This window comes from Podarcis vaucheri (genome assembly GCF_965113315.1).
Source record: "Podarcis vaucheri genome assembly, chromosome: 4".
NCBI classification, from domain to species: domain Eukaryota; kingdom Metazoa; phylum Chordata; class Lepidosauria; order Squamata; family Lacertidae; genus Podarcis; species Podarcis vaucheri.
In genome coordinates this window covers 714,046-737,490 of record NC_138762.1, presented here as the reverse complement: position 1 = coordinate 737,490, position 23,445 = coordinate 714,046, and the positions used below count along the sequence as shown (strand labels likewise).

The 23,445-nt window shown below is 47.6% G+C and overlaps 1 protein-coding gene and 1 long non-coding RNA gene across 2 annotated transcripts in view; both read right to left on the bottom strand.

The window, feature by feature from the left end:
• LOC309531588 (uncharacterized protein) overlaps positions 1-23,445 on the bottom strand; it is a gene marked incomplete at its 3' end in the record, with an annotated part of 400,889 nt that overhangs the window by 345,015 nt on the left and 32,429 nt on the right. The gene's annotated exons all lie outside the window — the stretch shown is intronic.
• LOC309530678 overlaps positions 1-23,445 on the bottom strand; it is a 95,297-nt gene that overhangs the window by 69,734 nt on the left and 2,118 nt on the right. The gene's annotated exons all lie outside the window — the stretch shown is intronic.

Below are 23,445 nucleotides of genomic sequence, written 5' to 3'. Positions count from 1 at the left end.
GTTTCTCCATTATGTCTATGAAGTTAATCGAAGCACAACCAAACATTGTTTGTGGAATGGTACTTGTTTACCTTTGGCCTGAGCATTTCTTACTAATTCTGTCATTTTGGCTAGTGCAAGGTACCTGCACAACTTTAAATTGCCATTCATTTTATTGGTATTAACTCATTTCCCAGTATTCCGCTATTAACATTACAGCTGATGTCACATCAAGAAACACTTTTATTTTCATTTGGGATGTTAGAATGCCAAAACAGATTACTTCAGGTTACTTATTAATTGTGTGTCTTAGCATTTATTTATTTTTGGTTCCTCATAGCTCATTTTTGTGTGTTTGTGTTTTACTTTGGGGGACATGTTCATCACATGTTGAAAGTCAGTCTCATGAAGTTCTTTTATTGAATAGCACATGGTGAATTTTAAGTTTTCCCCATTGTTTTTCCATATTTTTTTCAGTCCAGTAGTAATATGTGTGGTTTTGATAATATCTTTGTACTATTTAATAATAGTTATTTTCTGAATCTGATGTCTTTGTGTCAAGTCCATTTTCATCTAACTGGTAATCTAATTTTTTGCTTTTTTATTTTTTAACCTTTGTATTTTTTACAGTTCTCTTTCTATACATGTGGAGTAATTTTTTATTTTATAATATGAAAAGAACAACAACAACAAAAATTAAGTGAAGGAAAGCAAACAAACTTAGCAGATAATAACAGTAATTATATGGAAATGTGATAATGAATAAAATGTTTAATCCACTAAGATTGTTATTATTTGCAGCTTCCCATGGAAACTGGAGGACATCCTTTTTGCCTTTTGCCCCTTTCTTGTCTAACTGTTTTAAGTCGCCCCCAAACCCTGCCCCTTACAGGATATCACTTCTACAGATGTGCAATGATGAAAAGCAGCAACAACCCCTCAACTCAGTTCTTCGCTATCACAAGACCTGCAACACCAGAGTTTTCAAAGTGGCCACAACTATCTCTTTAAAATGATATAGACTGACGGGGGGGGGGCTGACAAAGGGGGGAGGAGTTGAATTGCAAGGACATTTTTTCACTTGAACCTCAAGCCTCTGCTCCAAGATTCAAAAGATACATACGTAAAAGATCACAATGGTGTCAAGATATGCAACAGATATTTAATTATTTTGTTTTGTATTATGTGTTATTATGTAAGAATGTTGAAATGTGTCTGACAGTGTGATTTCCACAAAGGGGGGCAATTTATTGTGTGTAACTGTTTTTATGTTTAATGTCTTATTCCTTACACACCAGTGGAGAATTCTCATGCATTTTATACTTTCTAATAGCTCACACTATTGTGTAGTCCAATGTTTAGATAACCACAATTCGTTGTCCCACCTGGCACTATGCCAACCTTCCCTACCCATTTTAAAAATGTGCTAAAACTTGCTTTACCAAGGAGAAGCTTCTAAGAAACATGAAGGTGGATATGCTTTGGTTTAGCAGGAATGATTCCTTATAGACTTAAATTGACTTATTTGGACAACTGCCCTTGTTAAGAATGGTTTTCTTTTAACAGATTGGTTTGAAGAGTTGAGAACCATGGGGCAAGATAAATTCAAATTGGACTCAGTTTGAATTGGGCACGTGTATCCAGGCTGCAATTAGCCTTTTGGTCCTTTAAGTGCAAGTGAGCAACCCCCATGCGTGCAAAACCACAGCCTATAATAAAATCCCATAGCTAAAGGCCAAGGCGAAGACATCTCCCTCAGAGATGCCCAAACCTGTGCCAGCTATGGTGAATGCCAGGCGACATGGTTAAATGAAAGCCTTGAGGGGATTCAACAGACAGGATGTGTTGCTGTAGCACTATGTCAGTGTGAGACCATCACATCAGATAACATCAGATAGTGGTTTATTTCCTTGACATCTGATGGGAGGGCGTTCCACAGGGCGGGTGCCACTACTGAGAAGGCCCTCTGCCTGGTTCCCTGTAACCTCTTTTCTCACAATGAGGGAACCGCCAGAAGGCCCTCGGCGCTGGACCTCAGTGTCCGGACAGAACAATGAGGGTGGAGACGCTCCTTCAGGTATACTGGGCTGAGGCCGTTTAGGGCTTTCAAGGTTAGCAGCAACTCTTTGAATTGTGCCCAGAAATGTACTGGTAGCCAATGTAGGTCTTTCCGGATTGGTGTTATGTGGACACGGCGGCCACTCCCAGTCACCAGCTTCCAGTCTAGCTACCGCGTTCTGGGTTACGGTAGTTGTAGTTTCTGGGTCACCTTTAAAGGTAGCCCCACATAGATAGAGCGCATGGCAGTATTCCAAGCGGGAGATAACCAGAGCATGCACCACTCTAGCGAGACAGTCCGCAGGCAGATAGGGTCTCAGCCTGCGTACCAGATGGAGCTGGTAATCAGCTGCCCTGGATACAGATTTGACCTGTGCCTCCATGGACAGCTGTGAGTCCAAAATGACTCCCAGGCTGCACACCTGGTCCTTCAGGGGCACAGTTACCCCATTCAGGACCAGGGAGTCCCCCACACCTGCCCGCCTCCTGTCCCCCAAAAACAGTACTTCTGTCTTGTCAGGATTCAACCTCAATCTGGTAGCCGCCATCCATCCTCCAACCGCCTCCAGGCACTCACACAGGACCTTCACCGCCTTCACTGGTTCTGATTTGAAAGAGAGGTAGAGCTGGGTATCATCCGCATACTGATGAACACCCAGCCCAAACCCCCTGATGATCTCTCCCAGCGGCCGCATGTAGATGTTGAAAAGAATGGGGTAGAGGACAGAACCCTGAGGCACCCCACAAATGAGAGGCCAGGGGTCTGAACACTCATCCCCCCCCCACTTTCTGAACACGGCCCAGGAGGAAGGAGCGGAACCACTATATGACAGTGCCCCCAGCTCCCAGCCCCTCAAGATGGTCCAGAAGGATGTTATGGTCGATTGTATCAAACGCCGCTGAGAGATCCAGCAGAACTAGGAAACAGCTCTCACTTTGTCCCTAGCGCGCCAGAGATCATCAACCAGTGCGACCAAGGCAGTTTCAGTCCCATGATGAGGCCTGAATCCCGACTGGAAGGGATCCAAATGGTCCGCTTCTTCCAGGCGTGCCTGGAGTTGTTCGGCAACCACTCTCTCAATCACCTTGCCCAAGAATGGTAAATTTGAGACTGGGCGATAGTTGGTCAAATTGTTGTTGTTGTTGTTTAGTCGTTTAGTCGTGTCCGACTCTTCGCGACCCCCTGGACCAGAGCACGCCAGGCCAAATTGGCTGGGTCTAAAGATATTTTTTTAAGAGGTGGTTTAATAGCTGCCTCTTTCATCGGGTCTGAGAAGGCTCCCTCACAGAGCGATGCATTCACCACCCTGCAGAGCCCATCGCCCAGCCCTTCCCGATTCACTTTTATGAGCCAGGATGAGCAAGGAGGCAGGTGGTCAGTTTCACTTGTCCAAGCAGCCTGTCCACATCCTTGGAGGTAACAAACTTGAACTGATCCCACGCAAACTGACTAGACAGAACTCTAGCACTCTCCCACCCTGGCCCTGCTCCCACGGTGGAGTCTACCTCTTTCCAAATCTGAGTCAATTTAACTGGAAAAAACTTTGCCAAATCATTGCAGGAGATCTTAGGGTCCTTTTGAGGCCCCAATGATGCAGGTGGTTCCACTAAATTGCGAACCACCTGCAATAGTCTCCTGGTGTTGTTTTCTGCAGATGCAATAGAGGCAGTTTAGACAGCCATCGTCACTTGGTAGGCTCGACGTTGAGCTCTAACCCGTATTTTGTCAGATTCAGAGTGTGTTTTCTGCCACCGACACTCTAGCCATCTCAGTGATTGTTTCATCGCCCTCAGCTCCGGGGAAAACCACGGGGCTGTCCAGGCGCCACAAGGAAATCAGCTGAAAGGCCATCAACATGGGATAAAACATCCCCTCCTCCTTTCTGGAAACCATTTGGATCCATTAAGTACCGGGGGTGGGCCATCCAAATTTGTCCCTCCTCCCTGCAGAGGGAAAGGGTCGTGGATAAGTCCAGTTGCACCAGGAAGTGATCCGACCATGCCATGACACTTCTTTTGTTTTGGTTTCACTTCGTGTCAGATCACCCACATCCATAAAGGTGAACATGCCAGGTCAAGTCCTCCATCCCAAGTTGTGGATGGCAGTGGTCTCATGAATCATTGACCTGGCATTATGCAGCAGCCTCTTCAGGTCATGTGGCTCTCCCTTGCTGATTCCAGTATCCTTCTGGTCAAGACCAGACCCGGAGGGAAGGATAGTCCTCAAACAATGACTAAACCTGCCTCCTCGGTACCGACGTGGTCTGGTCTTAGTGTAACTCTTCCTCCTAGTGCATCCCCACCCCCACCCTGGGGAACTTGCCCCTGCCATTCTGTTGAATGGGGCCGACTCCCAGACAGCCCTAACCCCCTCACCTAAAGAACAAAACTGTACAAACTATAGAAAACTATATCAGCTATACAAAAAAAATAAAAATATTAACTAATAATAATAAAAACTATTCCGTAACAGTGCATTTGCTTTGTAGGATTTGCTAGAGCTTCTCATTAAGAGAGAACTTGGCAGAAGACCAAAGGGTTCCTTCCAATCTCTCAGAGGCTTCCTGAGAGCACAGATGGATGAGCAAGACTCAGCTGGCCCTGGAACAGGAAGAGGCCATGCCATCCAAACTGGGAGCAGTGGGGGATTCTGGGAAAACTCTGTGCTGAAGATCCTGGGTGAGGAGGACACCCTCCGCTCAGAGGTGCAGAGCCAGCAGTTTGGAAGGTTCTGCTGCCAGGAGGCCAAAGGACCCCGAGAGGTTTGCAGCTGAATCTACCACCTTTGCCATCAGTGGCTGAAGCCAGAAAGGCACACGAAAGCTGAGATGCTGGATCTTGTGATCTTGGAGCAGTTCCTGGCTGTCCTTCCTCCAGAGATGGAGAGCTGGGTGAGGGAATGCGGAGCGGAGACCAGTTCCCAGGCGGTGGCCCTGGCCGAAGGTTTCCTCCTGAGTCAGGCAGAGGAGAGAAAGCAGGTGAGAGAGACTTTGCTCTGGATACTCCCAAGGGGCTCGAAACAGGATGGAAAACATCCCATAATGCCCTACTGTTAGCCCATTCTTTTCCTGGGAAGGCATCCATGGAATGAGATCTAACACCCTTAAAGTGTCTGTCTTTGTCATTCTCTTTCTAACATTTCTCGCCATTCATTCTCTGTTTTGAATCCTTGGTTTCTTTCTCAGGAAAAGGATCATTTTGCAGAAATGGACCTGGATTCCTGTGAGGCAGAGAGGCCTCCGTTGGACACCAGAGAGAGGCCACCGGCTAAGGAGGAAGGTGGCTTTTCTCATTCTGTTGCTTTCCCAACTAATCTGTGCGTACGTTTCATCTTGTTTTTTTGGGGGGGGGGACAGTAGGGTCCAGAGGAAGGGAGAAGTACTTTTTCACAACTAACATGAAATGGGCACAAATTTCCAAATGCACTCAGCAGGTAAGGCTTTCTGAAAGGCCCATCTGTAGTTAGAGATGCCCTGTTTCACCTGTGAGAGACATGGGCACGCCTGGCATCCTGCTTACCTGTTTTCTCTTTCAGGAGACAGAATGATGCCAGCAAGACCTCCTGATCCATCTTTTCATGGGAGCAGAAGGGAAGCAGCGGCTGTGGAACCAGATCAGGTCAGGGGAAGCTGCCTTGTGGGGACAGAGGCCGAGGGATGGAGCAATGTCATGGACTGGTTGGGCACAGAGGAGTGGTGGGAGGAAGCAGCCGGGGAACCAGGAAAAGAAGATGTCTCAGCCGAAGGAGTGGAGGTGGAGGAAGGATGAGCGGTCAGAGGGAGAAGAGGGAGAAACCTGGGAAGAGGAGGTGTCAGAAGCTGAAGGGGCAACAGGGCTTAGTGAGCTGGGAGACTCTGTGGCAGAATGCAGTCCAGAATCAGAGGCAGAAGAGGAAGGAGGCGAGTGGGAGGAGGAAGGTCGAGAGGCAGAGGTGAGTCAGGAGAAGGAGGAGCCACCGGGGGCTCCCTCTCCTTCTGCCAGAATCCACCCTCCCTGCTTGTCTCTCAGAGCCAAGAGAGGTCTGACAATGGAGGAGCAAAGGCAGGCTGCACACTGGCGCACTGTTCAATCGCTTGCCAGAAACCCCAGAGAGGAGGGGACTTGGAAATCTGTGGGGAGCTAGGGGCCTTCTCTTTTGGCAGCTGATTTCATGGAGGAAGACCCTGTCATGGAATTCTACTCAGTATTGATCCAGGCAGAACTCCAATGTATAGTTACCAGAGTGAAACCTAAACACGTTATAGGATTCCCAGAAATAGACCAGAGGCAATTGTATTTCATCCGGCGGAGCTTTAACTGCTACTGAATGCAAATGAGCATAATGGTCACAAATCCAAAACGTTCAGGATTGGCCTGTGCATTCATGGACAGCTGTGAGTCCAAAATGACTCCCAGGCTGCGCACCTGGTCCTTCAGGGGCACAGTTACCCCATTCAGGACCAGGGAGTCCCCCACATCTGCCCGCCTCCTGTCCCCCCAAAACAGTACTTCTATCTTGTCAGGATTCGACCTCAATCTGTTAGCCACCATCCATCCACCAACCAACCACCTCCAGGCACTCGCACAGGACCTTCATCGCCTTCACTGGTTCTGATTTGAAAGAGAGGTAGAGCTGGGTATCATCCACATATTGATCAACACCCAGCCCAAACCCCCTGATGATCTCTCCCAGCGGCTGCATTAACAGGAAGGAAATAGCAGAGCATTGTGGAGCAGATCATATTTCTGCTGTCTCAGAGGAGGACATTTCCCTTTTTCTTTTAGGGTCCAGTGTGCTTTGAAGATGTCGCTGTTTGTTTCACAGAAGAGGAGTGGGCGTTGCTGGATCCTGACCAGAGAGCTCTGCCTAAGGATGTCATGGAGGAGAATCGTGGGATCGTGGCCTCTCTTGGTAAGGCTCCCTGTGGGATCGTCCTATCTGCCAGGAAATTCAAAAAATACCTCTATGTGATTTCCACAGAGCTCAACAGCGCCCCCTACAACACCTGGGAACCTAACAACCCCACAAGAAACCTTGAACAGCAAACTCCAGTTTTTTCTGTGAACTATCTTCCTCCAGTTCTGCCTTTTTATACCACGATTCGGCTGGTCTGAACTGCCCAGGCATCTTAAATGTCAGCTTCAGAATTGTTAGGAAAGATAAGTAGCTTCTGTCAGGTTTTCTTTCCTTTTTTTTTTTTTTGCTCCTGTCGGTCTTGGGTTGACCAAAGAGACGACTGACATAGGAGATGGAGGGGATGCCATGACTGGGCCAAACAAAATCCGTCCCAGAGAAGAGCCAGGCTTATTGAATTTCAGGTAGTAGTAGCAGTGATAATAATAGTAGTAATTTTTATTTATCCCCTGCCCATCTGACTGGGTTGCCCCAGAAGAAGAAGAAGAAGAAGAAGAAGAAGAAGAAGAAGAAGAAGAAGAAGAAGAGTTTGGATTTGATATCCCGCCTTTCACTCCCCTTCAGGAGTCTCAAAGCGGCTCACATTCTCCTTTCCCTTCCTCCCCCACAACAAACCCTCTGTGAGGTGAGTGGGGCTGAGAGACTTCAGAGAAGTGTGACTGGCCCAAGGTCACCCAGCAGCTGCAGGTGGAGGAGCGGAGACGCGAACCCGGTTCCCCAGATTACGAGACTACCGCTCTTAACCACTACACCACACCACTCTGGGTGGCTTCCAACACATACATACACATGAAACATTAATAATAACCATCTGATCCCATATAAAAAATGCATTAGTGGCTAAAATCATGGAAACTTTTTAAAAAGTGTGTTTCCGAGGTTTGATGGCTCATAACACCACTTTTTTTGGGAGTAATACCATAGGAAAGATAACTTAATGAGTAATGCAATGCAATAACTTTTATGAAGGAGTATTTATTAGAACAGCAGTCATAAAAAAGAAATGTGAAACACATAGAAAAAAGGAGATATACAGAAATTCTCACCATGTCAATTAATACTGACTTCGATAACCTTTAACTTTAATTCCGGCCTTACAACGCCTTCCCATGGAGTGAAGCAAGTTTTTTAGTTCTGCAGCTGTGATAATGTGAAACCAAGATGGAATTAATAATAATAATAATAATAATAATAATAATAATAATAATAATTTATTCATACCCCGGCCTCCCCAGCCAAGACCGGGCTCAGGGTGGCTAACAACCAATAATAAAAACAAGTTGATTAAAATACAATTTAAAAGATTAAGATACAACATTAAAACATTAGGATGCAGCCTCTTCAAGGGAGGAGAAAGGAAAAAGAAAGAGGGGGAGAGAATCAAACTGATTCTAAGCCAAAGGCCAGGTGGAACAACTCTGTCTTACAGGCCCTGCGGAAAGAAATCAGATCCTGCAGGGCCCAGGTCTCATGAGGCAGAGCGTTCCACCAGACTGGAGCCAGTGTTGAGAAGGCCCTGGCTCTGGTTGAAGCCAATCTAACTTCCTTAGGGCCTGGGACCTCTAGGGTGTTGCTATTTATGGACCTTGAGGCTCTCCATGGGGCAGACCGGGAGAGGCGGTCCCGAAGGTACGAGGGTCCTAGACTGTGAAGGGCTTTAAAGGTCAAAAGCAGCACCTTAAATCTGACCCTGTACTCCACCGGGAGTCAGTGCAGCTGGAAAAGCACTGGATGAATATGCTCCCATGGCAGAGACCCCGTGAGGAGCCTCGCTGCAGCATTCTGTACCCGCTGGAGTTTCTGGGACAGCTTCAAGGGCAGCCCTGCGTAGAGCGAATTACAGTAGTCAAGCCTGGAGATGACTGTCGCATGGATCACTGTGGCCAGGTCGGGGCGGGAAAGGTAAGGGACCAACTGCTTGATGCGGCAAAGGTGGGAAAATGTCGCCTTGGCTGTTGCTGTAACCTGGAAAGGGAGGCGTCAAGGATTACACCCAAACCCTTAACGGAAGGCAATGGCAAGAGAAGGGAGTTGGTCCCTCATCCCCTCATTTCGCTTGGACTATTCCCAGGCCATTCCAGCAGTGGAATAGGATTTCACATTCAGAACGCTTCAGTTCAGGCTCAAGTATTTGATTTATGTATTTGGGGGCATTGACGTTCCCATTAATGACACAAATTCTGCCCACACCTTTTGCTGTCATACAACCCCAGATCATCACACTGTCTGGGTGTTTCACGGTCAGTATAATGCAAGTAGGATGTAAATCTTCTCCGATTCTCCTCCTCGCATATTTCATCCCCCACTACCAATCAAGGAGATTGGGGTCTCATCACTCCAAATAACACTGTCCCATTGTTCCGCTGTCCAGTTAACACCGGTTTAAGCCCAGTTTAATCTTTTCCACCTTGGCTTGAGAGATAATAGCTTTTCCCTTGGAATTCTAGCGTTTAGACCAGTCCTTGCACTCAGCTTCACCTTCCATTGCCCCATGTCATCTTGTAAACACTCAGATGATTTTCTTCTGTCCTGTAGGCACAGTCTCTTCATTCTTCGATCGTCACTTGCTGTTGTGCACCTTTTCCTGCCTTTACCAGTCTGATTTTGTAGTGACTGAGTCTCCTTATGTTGTTGTTTAGTTGTTTAGTCGTGTCCGACTCTTCGTGACCCCCTGGACCAGAACACACTAGGCACTCCTGTCTTCCACTGCCTCCCACAGTTTGGTCAAACTCATGCTGGTAGCTTCGAGAACACTGTCCCACCATCTCATCCTCTGTCGTCCCCTTCTCCTTGCGCCCTCCATCTTTCCCAACATCAGGGTCTTTTCCAGGGAGTCTTCTCTTCTCATGAGGTGGGCAAACCATTGGAGCCTCAGCTTCAGGATCTGTCCTTCCAGTGAGCACTCAGGGCTGATTTCCTTCGGAATGGATACGTTTGATCTTGCAGTCCATGGGAGTCTCCTTTTTTTTTTAAGTTTCAAAAAAAATTTACAATAATAAGAAAATGAGTAAAAAAAAGAAACAAAGAAAATACAGGATACAGAAAAATAAAAACAATTAAAAACAAATCAATCTTTCCATATCTTGTCTTTCATTTACTTGTTTCCCTGACCTCCTCATACCTCCCTTTTTTGTATTCCAGTTCAGTTAGTTAAATCAGCAAATCCTTTCCCTCTTTATTTTTATCTTAATCCATTATCTTAATGTATTATAACTTTAGATTCTCACATGTTAGCAATCCATTTTTGCATACTCCTTTGTAACATTGCTGCTAAAACCACTTAACTTCTTATCCAACATCATTCTAACATTCATTAATTTTACAATATTTCTGTAGATAGTCTTTAAATTTCTTCCAGTCTTCTTCCACCGACTCTTCTCCCTGGTCTCGGATTCTGCCAGTCATTTCCGCCAGTTCCATATAGTTCATCACCTTCATCTGCCACTCTTCCAGGGTGGATAGATCTTGTGACTTCCAATACTTTGCAATAAGTATTCTTGCTGCTGTTGTTGCATACATAAAGAAAGTTCTATCCTTCTTTAGCACCAATTGGCCGACCATGCCCAGGAGAAAGGCCTCTGGTTTCTTCAGGAAGGTATACCTAAATACCTTTTTCATTTCATTATAGATCATCTCCCAGAAACCCTTGATCCTTGGGCACGTCCACCAAAGGTGAAAGAATGTACCTTCAGTTTCTTTACATTTCCAACATTTATTATCGGGCAAATGATAAATTTTTGTAAGCTTGACTGGTGTCATGTACCACCTGTATATTGTTTTCATAATATTCTCTCTTAAGGCATTACATGCCGTGAACTTCATACCTGTGGTCCATAACTGTTCCCAGTCAGCCATCATAATGTTATGTCCAACATCTTGTGCCCATTTAATCATAGCAGATTTCACCGTTTCATCCTGAGTATTCCATTTCAACAGCAAGTTATACATCCTTGACAAAGTCTTAGTTTTAGGATCTAACAGTTCTGTTTCCAATTTTGATTTTTCCACCTGGAAGCCAATTTTCTTGTCCAAATTGTATGCCTCCATTATTTGATAATAATGAAGCCAATCTTGCACTTTATTTTTTAGTTTTTCAAAGCTCTGCAATTTCAATTTATCTCCCTCTTGTTCCAGAATTTCCCAATATTTCGGCCATTTGGCCTCCATATTGAGGTTTTTCTGAGCCTTTGCTTCCATCGGTGACAACCACCTTGGGGTTTTATTTTCAAGTAGGTCCTTATATCTTGTCCAGACATTAAACAGTGCTTTCCTGACAATATGATTTTTAAATGCTTTATGTGCTTTGACCTTATCATACCACAAATATGCATGCCACCCAAATACATTATTAAAACCTTCTAAATCCAAAATGTCTGTGTTTTCAAGAAGCAGCCATTCTCTCAGCCAGCAAAATGTGGCTGATTCATAATAAAGTTCAAGGTCTGGCAGGGCAAATCTACCTCTTTCTTTTGCATCCGTTAGTATTTTAAATTTTATTCTGGGCTTCTTGCCCTGCCAGACAAATCTAGAAATATCTCTCTGCCACTTCTTGAAACAGTCCATTTTATCCAAAATTTGCAAAGTTTGAAACAAAAACAACATTCTTGGCAAAATATTCATTTTTATCGCAGCGATACGGCCTAGCAATGAAAGCTTCAAATTTGTAAATCTTTTTTCACTTCCGTCCAGCATTGTTCATGGTTATCTTTAAATAAATTCACATTCTTAACAGTCATATTAACCCCCAGGTATTTCACTTTCTTAACCAAAGTTAAACCTGTTTCTGTGATGGCCTGGGATTCGGATTCGGAGGATGAAACAGAGGAATCCCAGCCTGCACAGGAGTCCCCGCCTCCAGGGCCGGCTGAACTGGGGCAAGGCCTAGATGCTGAAGAGCCTGCACCTGTGGCAGTGCAGCAGGAGCTGGCCCCAGGTGAAGTCCTCCTGGCCCCAGAGAGGCCTGATGACTCAGTGGTCACAGGTGAGCCTCCTCCAGGGCTCAGTAACCCTTTGGCCTCTCCTGATCTGCAGAGGCTTAGGGCAGAGAGGCGAAGGGAACTAGTTGCCCCCAGGAGGAGTGCTCGCCTTAAGGCCAGAGGAGGCGGGGCTCCTGGGGGTCGGGACCGCCCCTGACCTTGGAAGAGGATAAAAGCCCAGTCAGGCCGGCCCCAGGTTGCGGGAGCAACGTCGTTGTTGGCCACGGACCTTCCTGTGTTCTTGATCCCTGCTCGGCCTCCTGCTCCTGACTATCCGGTACGCCTGTCCCCTGCTCGGCTTCCTGTTCCTGACTAGATAGATAGATAGATAGATAGATTCTTTATTGTCATTACACTAGTGCAACATTGCACAAGTGCAACGAAATTGGATGCCATCCCTTAAAAACAACAAAAGCAAAACAACAGCAACAACCAAACAAACCACCTTCCAACCACACCCACACCCATCAAACTCCCAGGTCTCACTATCGAGTTACAGCATTCAAAAAGGCCACAGCTCTTGGATAGAAACTGTTTTTTAGTCTATTTGTCCTTGACTTGATGTTTCTATACCTCCTGCCAGAAGGCAGTAGTGCAAACAGACTGTATCCCGGGTGAGATGGATCCTGCAGGATGTTGTTTGCTTTCCTAAGGCAATGGGAACCGTACAGTTCTTCCAAAGGTGGGAGAGGGTGACCAATAATCCTTTGGGCTGTGGTTATGACCTTCTGGAGCACCTTCCTCTCCCTAGCTGTACAACTGGAGAACCAAGCACAAATACAGTATGTAAGTATGCTCTCTATGGAGCCTCGGTAGAAGGACACCAGCAGTCTCTCACTCAGATTGTTCTTTTTTAAAAGTCTGAGGAAATAAATTCTCTGCTGGGCCTTCTTCACCAGAGCAGTGGTATTTGCGCTCCAAGTCATGCCCTGATCCATAGTCACTCCCAAAAACCTGAATTCCGCCACCCTCTCCACCCGTTCCCCGTTGATATACAAGGGCTGAATGTCCGCCTTTTTCTTCCTGTAATCCACCACCAATTCCTTGGTCTTAGCCGTATTAAGAGCCAGATTGTTCTCTCCACACCAAACACAGAGCCGCTCCACCTCGTCCCGATAGGCGGACTCATCCCCTCCTGAAATGAGCCCCACCACCGTAGTATCATCAGCAAACTTGATGATTTTGTTGCTGGAGTAGATGGCTGTACAGTCATACGTATAGATAGTGTAGAGCAGGGGACTCAACACGCAACCCTGTGGTGAGCCGGTGTTAAGGCTAAGGGCTGTGGACACATGTGACCCTACTCTAACCCTCTGAGAACGTTCTGACAAAAAATCCAAAACCCAGAGACAGGTGGAGTTGGGGAGTCCAATCGTCTCTAGCTTGGACACCAGTCTATGGGGGAGGATAGTGTTAAAAGCAGAGCTAAAATCCACAAACAGCAGCCTCACATAATTCCCCGGCCGCTCCAGATGGGACAGAGCAGCATGGAGAGTGGTGGTGATAGCGTCTTCTGTGGATCTATTTGCCCTGTATGCAAACTGGTAGTTGTCAAAAGTTGATGGAAGACAGGAAATAATATGACGGCGCACCAGTTTCTCAAAACACTTCATGATGATTGGAGTCAGTGCAACTGGTCTGTAGTCATTCAAACTACTGATTGTGGATTTTTTAGGCAGAGGGACAATAGTTGACGACTTCAGGCAGGGTGGGACAATAGACTGGTGTAAGGACTTATTGAAGATCTTAGTGAAGACCCTCGCCAGCTGATCCGCACAGCCCTTCAACACCTTTCCAGTGATACCATCAGGTCCAGCCGCCTTCCTCGGATTCACCATCCTCAATACTTGTCTCACCTCGTGCTCCTCTACAGTGAATGAGGGGCCCCTATGGGCTGGTGGCTGTAATACCGGCGTCTCAGGTGGCTCCTTCTCGAAGCGAGCAAAGAAGAGGTTAAGCTCCTCCACCAGCAAAGGGTCACCGTCGACAGCGCCAAGGTTAGGTTTGTAGTTGGTAATATGCAGTACTCCTGTTCCCTGCTCGGCCTCCTGTTCCCGACCATCCGGCGTTCCTGTTACCTGCTCAGCCTTCTGTTCTAGCGTTCCTGTTCCCCGCCCGGCTCTCTGCATCGGACCTCGCCCCTCTTCGTGTGGACTCTGCTACACTCACGGTACCTTACCCCCGGGACCAGCACAGTTTGCTCCTTCGTAGGGGTGCGTTCGGGAAGAGCCAGAGGCCATGGCTGACCAGGCGGCTGCACTGGTGACTTTGGCCCAGGAGAACCAGGCCTTGACTCACACCGTGCAGCAGCTCAGTGACGCGGTTGTGGCACTTCAGCAACGCTTGGAAGCCCTACCGGCTCCTGGGGCCGACGCCCCGGCGCCTGGCAAGTACCCAGTGGCTTTGCCTGAGAAATTTGATGGAGCCCCGGCCAGCTTTCCCATGTTCCTGGCCCAGGCCAAGCTGTATATTCAGGGGCGAGCCCGGAACTTTCCTGACGACCGCACCAAGGTGCACTTTTTGATTAGTTTGTTAAAGGACCAGGCGGCCAAGTGGGCGTTGCCGCTACTCAGGCAAGACTCCCCCTTGCTGGCAGACTATACGGGGTTTTGCAATCGTTTGGAGGCCGCTTTCGGCAACCCCCAGAAAGGGAGTCAAGCCAACCGGGCGATTCGGCGTTTGAAACAGGGCAAGTCCACGGTGGCCGCATATACCACGGAGTTTCGGCTGTTGGCACAGGACTTGACCTGGAATGATTCGGCACTGCGGGACCAGTATCTCGAAGGGCTTTCGGACGAGGTACTGGATCAGTTGGCCACAATGGAACGCCCCACCACGCTAGACACTCTCATTCAACGGAGTCTACAAATAGACGACCGGTTGGAGGATCATCGTCAGGCCCGGGGTCGCCGACACTTCCAGTTCACGGCACCAGCGTTTTCCGGCAGCCCCACGGTCACAACTGATTTAACGGAGGAGCCTATGCAGCTCGGGGCAGTGCGGCCACGCCTTTCCCCCGCAGAGAAGGCGCGGCGTCGGGAGGGAAATCTCTGTCTTTACTGTGGCGGAAGTGGACACTTCGCTCGGTCTTGCCCTGAGAAACGCCAGCCGCAGGGAAACCGCCAACCCCAGTAGCTGATGGCCCTAGCTACCGGGGGTCCCAAACCGCGCAGAATGGGCCTGCACCAATGGACTTGCAACATCTTATGGTTTCGGTACGTTTATACCCTCCAGGTGGGCCCTGGATCCACACCCATGCTTTGGTAGATTCAGGGGCAACCCGCTCCTATATGGACGCTGCTTTTGCCGCCCATCATCAGGTGCCACTTCGGAACAAGCCAGTACCGGTCCAGGTGGAAGCGATTGACGGACGACTTCTGTGTTCAGGTGCCGTTACTCAGGAGACCCAGCCCCTGGTCCTGTGTTTCCAGCAGCACCGGGAGTTGCGAACTTTGGACATTGCCTCTATGCCCCGCTTCCCCCTGGTGCTCAGGATGGACTGGCTGGAAGCCCACAACGTTCAGATTGACTGGGTCAAACGGACCGTGCACTTCCCAGACCCATGTTCCCATGCTCAATCCGGGACGCTGGCGGCCGCGCCCTCAGAGGAGGCAGCACCCACGCTCCCAGCCGTGTATCAGGACTACCAGGACGTGTTCGAGGAACGGGGGGGCAGACCAGCTGCCGCCGCATCGGCCTTTTGACTGCGGCATAGACCTCCAACCCGGAGCGCCTTTACCAGTGAGTCGCTTATATTCCCTAACAGAGCCAGAGCGCGAGGCTTTGCAGGACTTCTTGCGCAAGAACCTGGAGCGTGGGTTCATTAGGCCTTCCACCTCGCCTACCGCGGCACCAGTGCTTTTCGTTAAGAAGAAATGTGGGGAACTCCGCCCTTGCCATGACTACCGAGCCCTGAACAAAATTACCGTCCCAGATCGGTACCCCTTGCCCCTTATCTCGGAGCTGCTGGAGCGGGTGCAAGGGGCACAGGTGTTCACCAAGCTGGACCTCCGGGGGGCCTACAACTTGATTCGGATCCGAGCCGGGGATGAGTGGAAGACAGCGTTTGGGACCCGGTACGGGCAGTTCGAATATTTGGTTATGCCGTTCGGTTTGTGCAACGCGCCTGCTGTGTTCCAACGCTACATCAACCACGTGTTTCAGGACTTGTTAGACAAGTACGTGGTGGTGTATTTGGATGACATACTGATTTACTCCCGTGACCCGGCTCGCCATGAGGGACATGTCCGGACCGTGCTGCAACGCTTGCGTGAGCACCGTTTGTACGCAAAGCTCAGCAAGTGCGAGTTCCATCAGCGGACTGTGGACTTCCTTGGTCACCGGCTCTCTCCGGATGGGGTGCAAATGGACCCGGGGAAGGTGACAGCGGTTCAAGAATGGGCGGCACCCCAGAACCGCAAGGACCTACAACGTTTCCTGGGGTTCGCCAATTACTACCGGACCTTCATCGCTGATTATGCTCATCGCACCACCCCGTTGACCCGGCTACTGCGCCCCAAGACGCCGTTTTCCTGGGACAAGGAGGCAGAGGAGGCGTTTCAGGGGTTGAAGGCCTGTTTCCAGAGGGCACCAATCTTACAACATCCTGACCCCTCTCGACCCTTTGTGGTGGAGACCGACGCCTCCAGTACGGCTCTCGGTGCCGTCTTGTCTCAACAGATTGGTCCTGAAGCGCCACTCTTACCCTGTGCCTTCTATTCCCGCCAGCTCCTACCAGCGGAGCGTAACTATACTGTGTGGGAGCGGGAACTACTGGCCATCAAGGTAGCCTTTGAGGTCTGGCGCCATCATCTTGAGGGGGCACGACATCCGATGGAGGTGAGAACCGACCACCGGAACCTGGAGTACCTCCAGACCACCCGCAAGCTGAACCAAAGACAGATCCGGTGGGCGTTGTTCTTTTCCCGGTTCCAGTTTCGGATCTGCTACATCCCTAGCTCTCAGAATCAGAAGGCGGATGCCCTGTCCCGGAAACCTGAAGACAACGCAGACACGGTACAGCAAGCAGAACCCACCACGATCCTACCTCCGGCTGCATTCCTGGCCACCCAGGAGGCGCAGCCACTGCAGGTTCGGGTGCGGGAACAGCAGCGGGTCGACGCTTGGGCCCAGGATCATCTCCGGGAGCTGGCTGAAGGGTCCAGCCCACAGTATCCGGGGCTGGTCCTGCATCAGGGCCTTCTGCTGCACCACGGTCGGCTGTACGTCCCGCCAGGGCCACTACGGCTGGAGGTTCTCCGGATGGCCCATGATGCCCCAGCAGCGGGGCACTTTGGACGGTATCGGACCACCCACTTGGTCAGTCGGGAGTTTTGGTGGCCCCGCCTGAAGGCTGACGTGGCTCGCTACGTTGCTGGTTGTGATGTCTGTCGCCGCGCCAAGGGTCCTACCGGGCGACCCCCCGGCCTACTCCAGCCATTGCCAGTTCCACCGCGCCCTTGGCACACGGTTTCGTTGGACTTTGTAGTGGACTTACCCTCGTCTCGTGGCTGTACCTGCCTTCTGGTTTTCTCCGACCATTTCACCAAGATGGTACACTGCGCTCCCTGTCCATCTGTACCCACAGCCAAGGAAACTGCTCAGCTGTACCTTCAGCATGTCTTCCGCCTGCATGGACTACCTGAGCGCGTGGTGTCCGACCGGGGAGTTCAGTTCACATCCCGGTTCTGACGAGCATTGCACCAGACCCTCGGGACAGAGGTCTGCCTCTCGTCAGCCTACCACCCACAGACCGATGGCCAGACGGAATGGGCGAACGCGGTGCTGGAGCAGTACCTCCGGTGTTACTGCAGCTACCAGCAGGATGACTGGGTCGACCACCTGGCATTGGCGGAGTTCGCCTATAACAACGCGGTGAATGCGTCCACCCAGCAGACCCCGTTCCAGGCCAGTTATGGTTATCATCCACGGCTGTTTCCAGAGGTGCTGCCGGCATCCGCGGTCCCGGCAGTGACGGAGTGGCTTCAAGAGCTCCAGTCCCAGCAACAGCTTTTGGGGGAGCAACTGCACCAGGCCAAGGAAGCGTACAAAGCCCAGGCCGACCGTCACCGCCAGGTGGGGCCGGAACTTCGCGTCGGTGACCTGGTTTGGCTCTCCACTCGCCATCTCCACCCCTCTCGACCTTCGCGGAAGTTGGACGCCCGCTTCACCGGCCCGTTCCCTATCGTAGACCAAGTCTCTCCTGTGGCATTCCGTCTCCGGTTACCCGCAACCCTGAAGGTTCACCCGGTCTTCCACAGGTCCCTTTTGAGTCCGGTGGCCCCACCTGACGAGTTCCACCCGAACCGTCCCCGACCGCAGCCAGTGTTGGTTCGGGGAGAGCCTGAGTACGAGGTGGAACGCATCCTGGACACCCGATACCGCAGGGGAAAGCTGCAGTATCTCATTGACTGGAAGGGGTACGGACCGGAGGACCGTTCCTGGGAACCAGCGGCCAACGTCCACGCACCTGCCTGCCTCCGAGAGTTCCATGCGACGTACCCCGGCAAGCCGGGTCCGGACCCTCGGTTGAGGGGGGGGCCTGGGAGGGGGGATGGTGTGATGGCCTGGGATTCCGATTCAGAGGATGAAACAGAGGAATCCCAGCCTGCACAGGAGTCCCCGCCTCCAGGGCCGGCTGAACTGGGGCAAGGCCTAGATGCTGAGGAGCCTGCACATGTGGCAGTGCATCAGGAGCTGGCCCCAGGTGAAGCCCTTCTGGCCCCAGAGGGGCTTGATGACTCAGTGGCCACAGGTGAGCCTTCTCCAGGGCCCAGTGACCCTTCGGCCTCTCCTGATCTGCAGAGGCTTAGGGCAGAGAGGCGAAGGGAACTGGTTGCCCCCAGGAGGAGTGCTCGCCTTAAGGCCAGAGGAGGCGGGGCTCCTGGGGGTCGGGACCGCCCCTGACCTTGGAAGAGGATAAAAGCCCAGTCAGGCCGGCCCCAGGTTGCGGGAGCAACGTCGTTGTTGGCCACGGACCTTCCTGTGTTTTTGATCCCTGCTCAGCTTCCTGTTCCTGACCATCCGGCGTTCCTGTTACCTGCTCAGCCTTCTGTTCCAGCGTTCCTGTTCCCCGCCCGGCTCTCTGCATCGGACCTCGCCCCTCTTCGTGTGGACTCTGCTACACTCACGGTACCTTACCCCCGGGACCAGCACAGTCTCCCTCTGAAACCTCTCTCTCTCAATCACTGTTAGATTTTTCTCTAAAACCTTGGTTTTTAACTTATTCAACTTAAATCTTGCGGCCTGACCAAATTCTTGAATCAGTTCCAATACTCTTTTAGTACTAGATTCTGGCTCCTGTAATGTCAATACTAAGTCATCCGCAAATGCTTTCAATTTGTACTGTTTGGCTCCGACTTGTATACCCTTAACCAATTGGTCCCTTCTAATCATATTTAACAGGACCTCCAGGACCGATATAAAAAGCAATGGGGAAATTGGGCAACCTTGTCGTGTCCCTTTCTCTATCTTAAATTCCTCTGTCACCACATTATTAACAATTAGTTTAGCCTTTTGTTCAGAGTATATTGCACTTATACCATTTCCAAAACCTTGACCAACCCGCATCCCCTGTAGGTTCTTCATAAAACTCCAGGAAATATTGTCAAAGGCTTTCTCCGCGTCCACAAATATCAAAACAGCCTTGGTGTTAATATTCACTTGTAATTTCTCTAAAATGTTAATTCTGTTTCTCGTATTATCAGACAAGTGTCTGCCCGGGAGAAAGCCTGCTTGATCTTTATGTATCTCTTCCACTAGTACTTTTTTAAATCTTTTAGCCAAAATATCTGCGAAAATTTTATAATCCACATTAAGCAGAGATATGGGGCAGCAATTCTTAAGCTGTGTCTTCTCAGACTCAGTTTTCGGTATAAGTGTAATGTAAGCTTCCTTCCACGACTCTGGTGCTTTTTCCCCTTCCAAAATTTCATTGCAAACTTCCTTTAGTGGTTGTATTATCCAACTTTTCAAAGATCTATAGTATCTTGAAGTTAAGCCGTCCGGCCCTGGAGATTTACCCAATTGCATATTCTGGATGTCACCTTCTACCTCCTGTTCAGTTATTTTATAATTCAACATTAGCTTGTTTTCTTGAGAGATTTTTTGTAGTACATTTATTTTCAAAAATTGATCTATCTCAATTTCTTTCTGTGGCCCTTGTGTATATAGTTGCTTAAAGTACCTCTGGAAACAATTTCTAATCTCCACTGGGTTCTGTATATTCTTTCCTTCCACTTCCAAATTTGTAATAGTGTTGAGTTTTTGTCTTTTTTTCATTTGCCAGGCCAGCAATTTCCCACATTTATTAGCCGACTCAAATGTCTTTTGTCTCATCTGTTTAATTTTCCATTCTATTTCCTGGTTCATCATTTTCATATATTGTACTTGATATAACTTTATTTCTCTCAAAATCTCTTGCGACTTTGGTTTTGCTCTCAGTTTCTTCTCACCTTCCTTTATTTTCTCCAAAATTTTGTCTTTCTTCTCGTTTTGAGTTCTCTTCTTTATTGCATTCTGTTGTATCAGGAACCCTCTCATGACCGCTTTACTTGCATCCCAGATTACTCTTTTTTCAACAGTAGTATTCATATTTATCTCAAATAGTCTCTCAAGGTTTTTTGGGCCTTCTTAATCACTTCTTCGTCCCTAAACAAGATGTCATTCATCCTCCATCTGAAAGAGCCAATTGGTGTTAGTTTCATCTCCATCTTTACAGCATTATGGTCGGAGCAAGTTTTAGGGCAAATTTCCACTTTTCTTTTTTTATTTTTATAAATATTTATTAAGGTTTTTACAATATTACAAAATGAAAAAGAAAAAAGAAAAAATACAAAATAGTTAAAAACAATTCAATCTTTTCATCACTTATCTTTCATTTACTTGTTTCCCGGACCTCCTCATACCTCCCTTTTTTGTATTCCAGTTCAATTTATTAGTTCAGCAATTCCTTTCCCTCCTTATTTTATCCTGATCTTTAATCTTAAATTATTATAGCATTAAATTTTTGCCTATTAAAAAACCATTTTTTCATATTCTTTTATACCATTACAGCTAGAAACCACTTAATTTCAATCCAACATCATTCTAACATTCATTAATTTTGCAATATTTCTGTAAATAGTCTTTAAATTTCTTCCAGTCTTCTTCCACCGACTCTTCTCCCTGTTCTCGGAATCTGCCAGTCATTTCCGTCAACAAATTTCCACTTTTCTTGTCTTTGGAGCCAGTCCTCTAGTTACCCAAATTTGTCAATTCTTGTCCATGTCATTTTGGCTTCAGAGAAAAAAAGTTCCCTCTCTACCCAAGGGGTTCTTTGTTCTCCAAATGTCAACTAAATCCAAATTGACAACATTTCTTTTGACAACATTTCTTGGACTTTTGTGAAAAAGAACTTACAGGGTATGGGGGTAGGCCAAGGTTTTGAAAACGGTATAAGTGCAATATATTCAGAGCAAAAGGCTAGATTAATTGTAAATAATGTGGTGATGGAAGAATTTAAGATAGAAAAAGGGACACGACAAGGTTGCCCAATCTCCCCATTGCTTTTTATATCGGTTCTGGAGGTTTTGCTGAATATGATTAGAAGGGACCAGTTGGTTAAAGGTATACAGGTCGGAGCCAAACAGTACAAATTGAGAGCATTTGCAGATGATTTAGTATTGACGTTACAGGAGCCAGAATCTAGTACTAAAAGGGTCTTAGAACTGATTCAAGAATTTGGTCAGGTTGCAGGGTTTAAACTGAATAAGTAAAAAACCAAGGCTTTAGCTTGCAGCTTCTTTGCTTTAGTCTATTTACAAGAAACGGAAGGCGGACTTCCTGTTTATGCCTCCCCGCTTCGTTGCCGAATTAAACCTTTTTTTTTTTTTGCTTCAATTTTTCAATTTATCCTACTCACGGATAGTTGCTTTTGTAGTCGAATTGTCACAGGAAAAAGTCAGCGCTCTCCGGTAACAGCTGTGCGGCTTCGCTCCACGGAAGAAGTAGTTGACTCACAGCACCGCACCACTCGCCCCGCTTCGCTCCGGAGCCCGCGATCGGGTTTCCTTACGAGTTGGGGGGGCGCAAAGGGTGCCCGCCGAGTCCCACGCTCACAGGCTTCACCCGCCTGTGATTTTTAGAGGGTCCCCGCTTCGCCGTAGCGGTACTGACCCGATTCCCGCAGAGCTGGTCCCTCCAAGTCAGAGGGAGTCCGCCATTACCGATGGCGCCAACCCGGAAGTCTCCTTATACCTCTTCACAAATATAGAAAGGCCAGCTTTGGTTAAGTTTTCCTCAATCTTCTTCTTTTTTAAAAATGAATATTTATTGAATTTTATAACAAATAAAAATATCTCAATCATCATGTTATATACAAATGTTCTCCCTTCCGTTCTCCGGACTTCCCTCAACTCCCCCTCTACTGAGTTATTTAGTTTTATTTATTGTGTCCTGCTTTATGTAAAAGTAAATTCCCTTATCATTTTGCTAAAATTTCTGTTACTATAATAAAGTTGTGAACGTTTATTCAGACCCTGCCAGTTGTTTTTTCTGCAAATAACCTGTAAATGGTTCCCAAACTCTTTTAAAATCCTTTTTGTCCTTCTCTCGTACTTTCTCTGTTAGCTTAGCCAATTCTGCATAATTCATCAGTTTTTCTTACCATTGTTCTTTTGATGGTATTTCTTCCATCTTCCAATTTTGTGCAGACAAGATATTTGCCGCTGTTGTAGCATACATAAATAATGTCCAGTTTTCTTTTGGCAGCTCTTGATTTGAGATACCTAACAGAAAGGCTTCAGGATGTTTACCAAAGCTCATTTTAAACATTTTTTTCAGTTCATTATATATCATTTCCCAATATTTTTAATGCATTTGCATTCCCACCACGTATGATAAAATGTTCCTTCCTTTTCTTGACATCTCCAGCATCTCTTATTTTCTTTCTTAAACATCTTTGCCAATTTCACTGGTGTGATATACCATCTATACATCATTTTCATGTAATTCTTTCTTAATAATATACAATCTGTAAATTTTATATCAACTTTCCACAGTATAACATAACACACTGACAAAAGTCAAGCTAAGCAAGTTGTGCTTCCTTTTTCTGGTTATTTCGCTATGGCTTTTGATAGAATACAGATAATTACATTCTTCATTAAATTATCTTTCCATTGATACATAATTTTGTGGTATTACTCTAAACGAAGTCATGTTACGAAGCATCAAACATCTGAAATATACTTTTTTCCCAAAAGGCTTCCACAATTTTGGCCACTACTGTATATCAAACAAATCAACATTCAACAATCCATTAGAATATATGAATAAAAATGTTGGTTAATGACAACCAACAAAGGCATTAACAAAGACCCAACTCCCTTCAGTTCTTCTTGATTTGTTCCTGAGGCTCTAATCCCTTTTTTGTCTCCATTGCAGATTTTGATAAATTGGAAAACAAGAACAAGGATGAACATGACAAAACCCCCGGAGAGAAGCCATGCAAAAATTTGGAATGTGGAGAGAGCTGCAGTCAGAGCTCCCATTCCACTT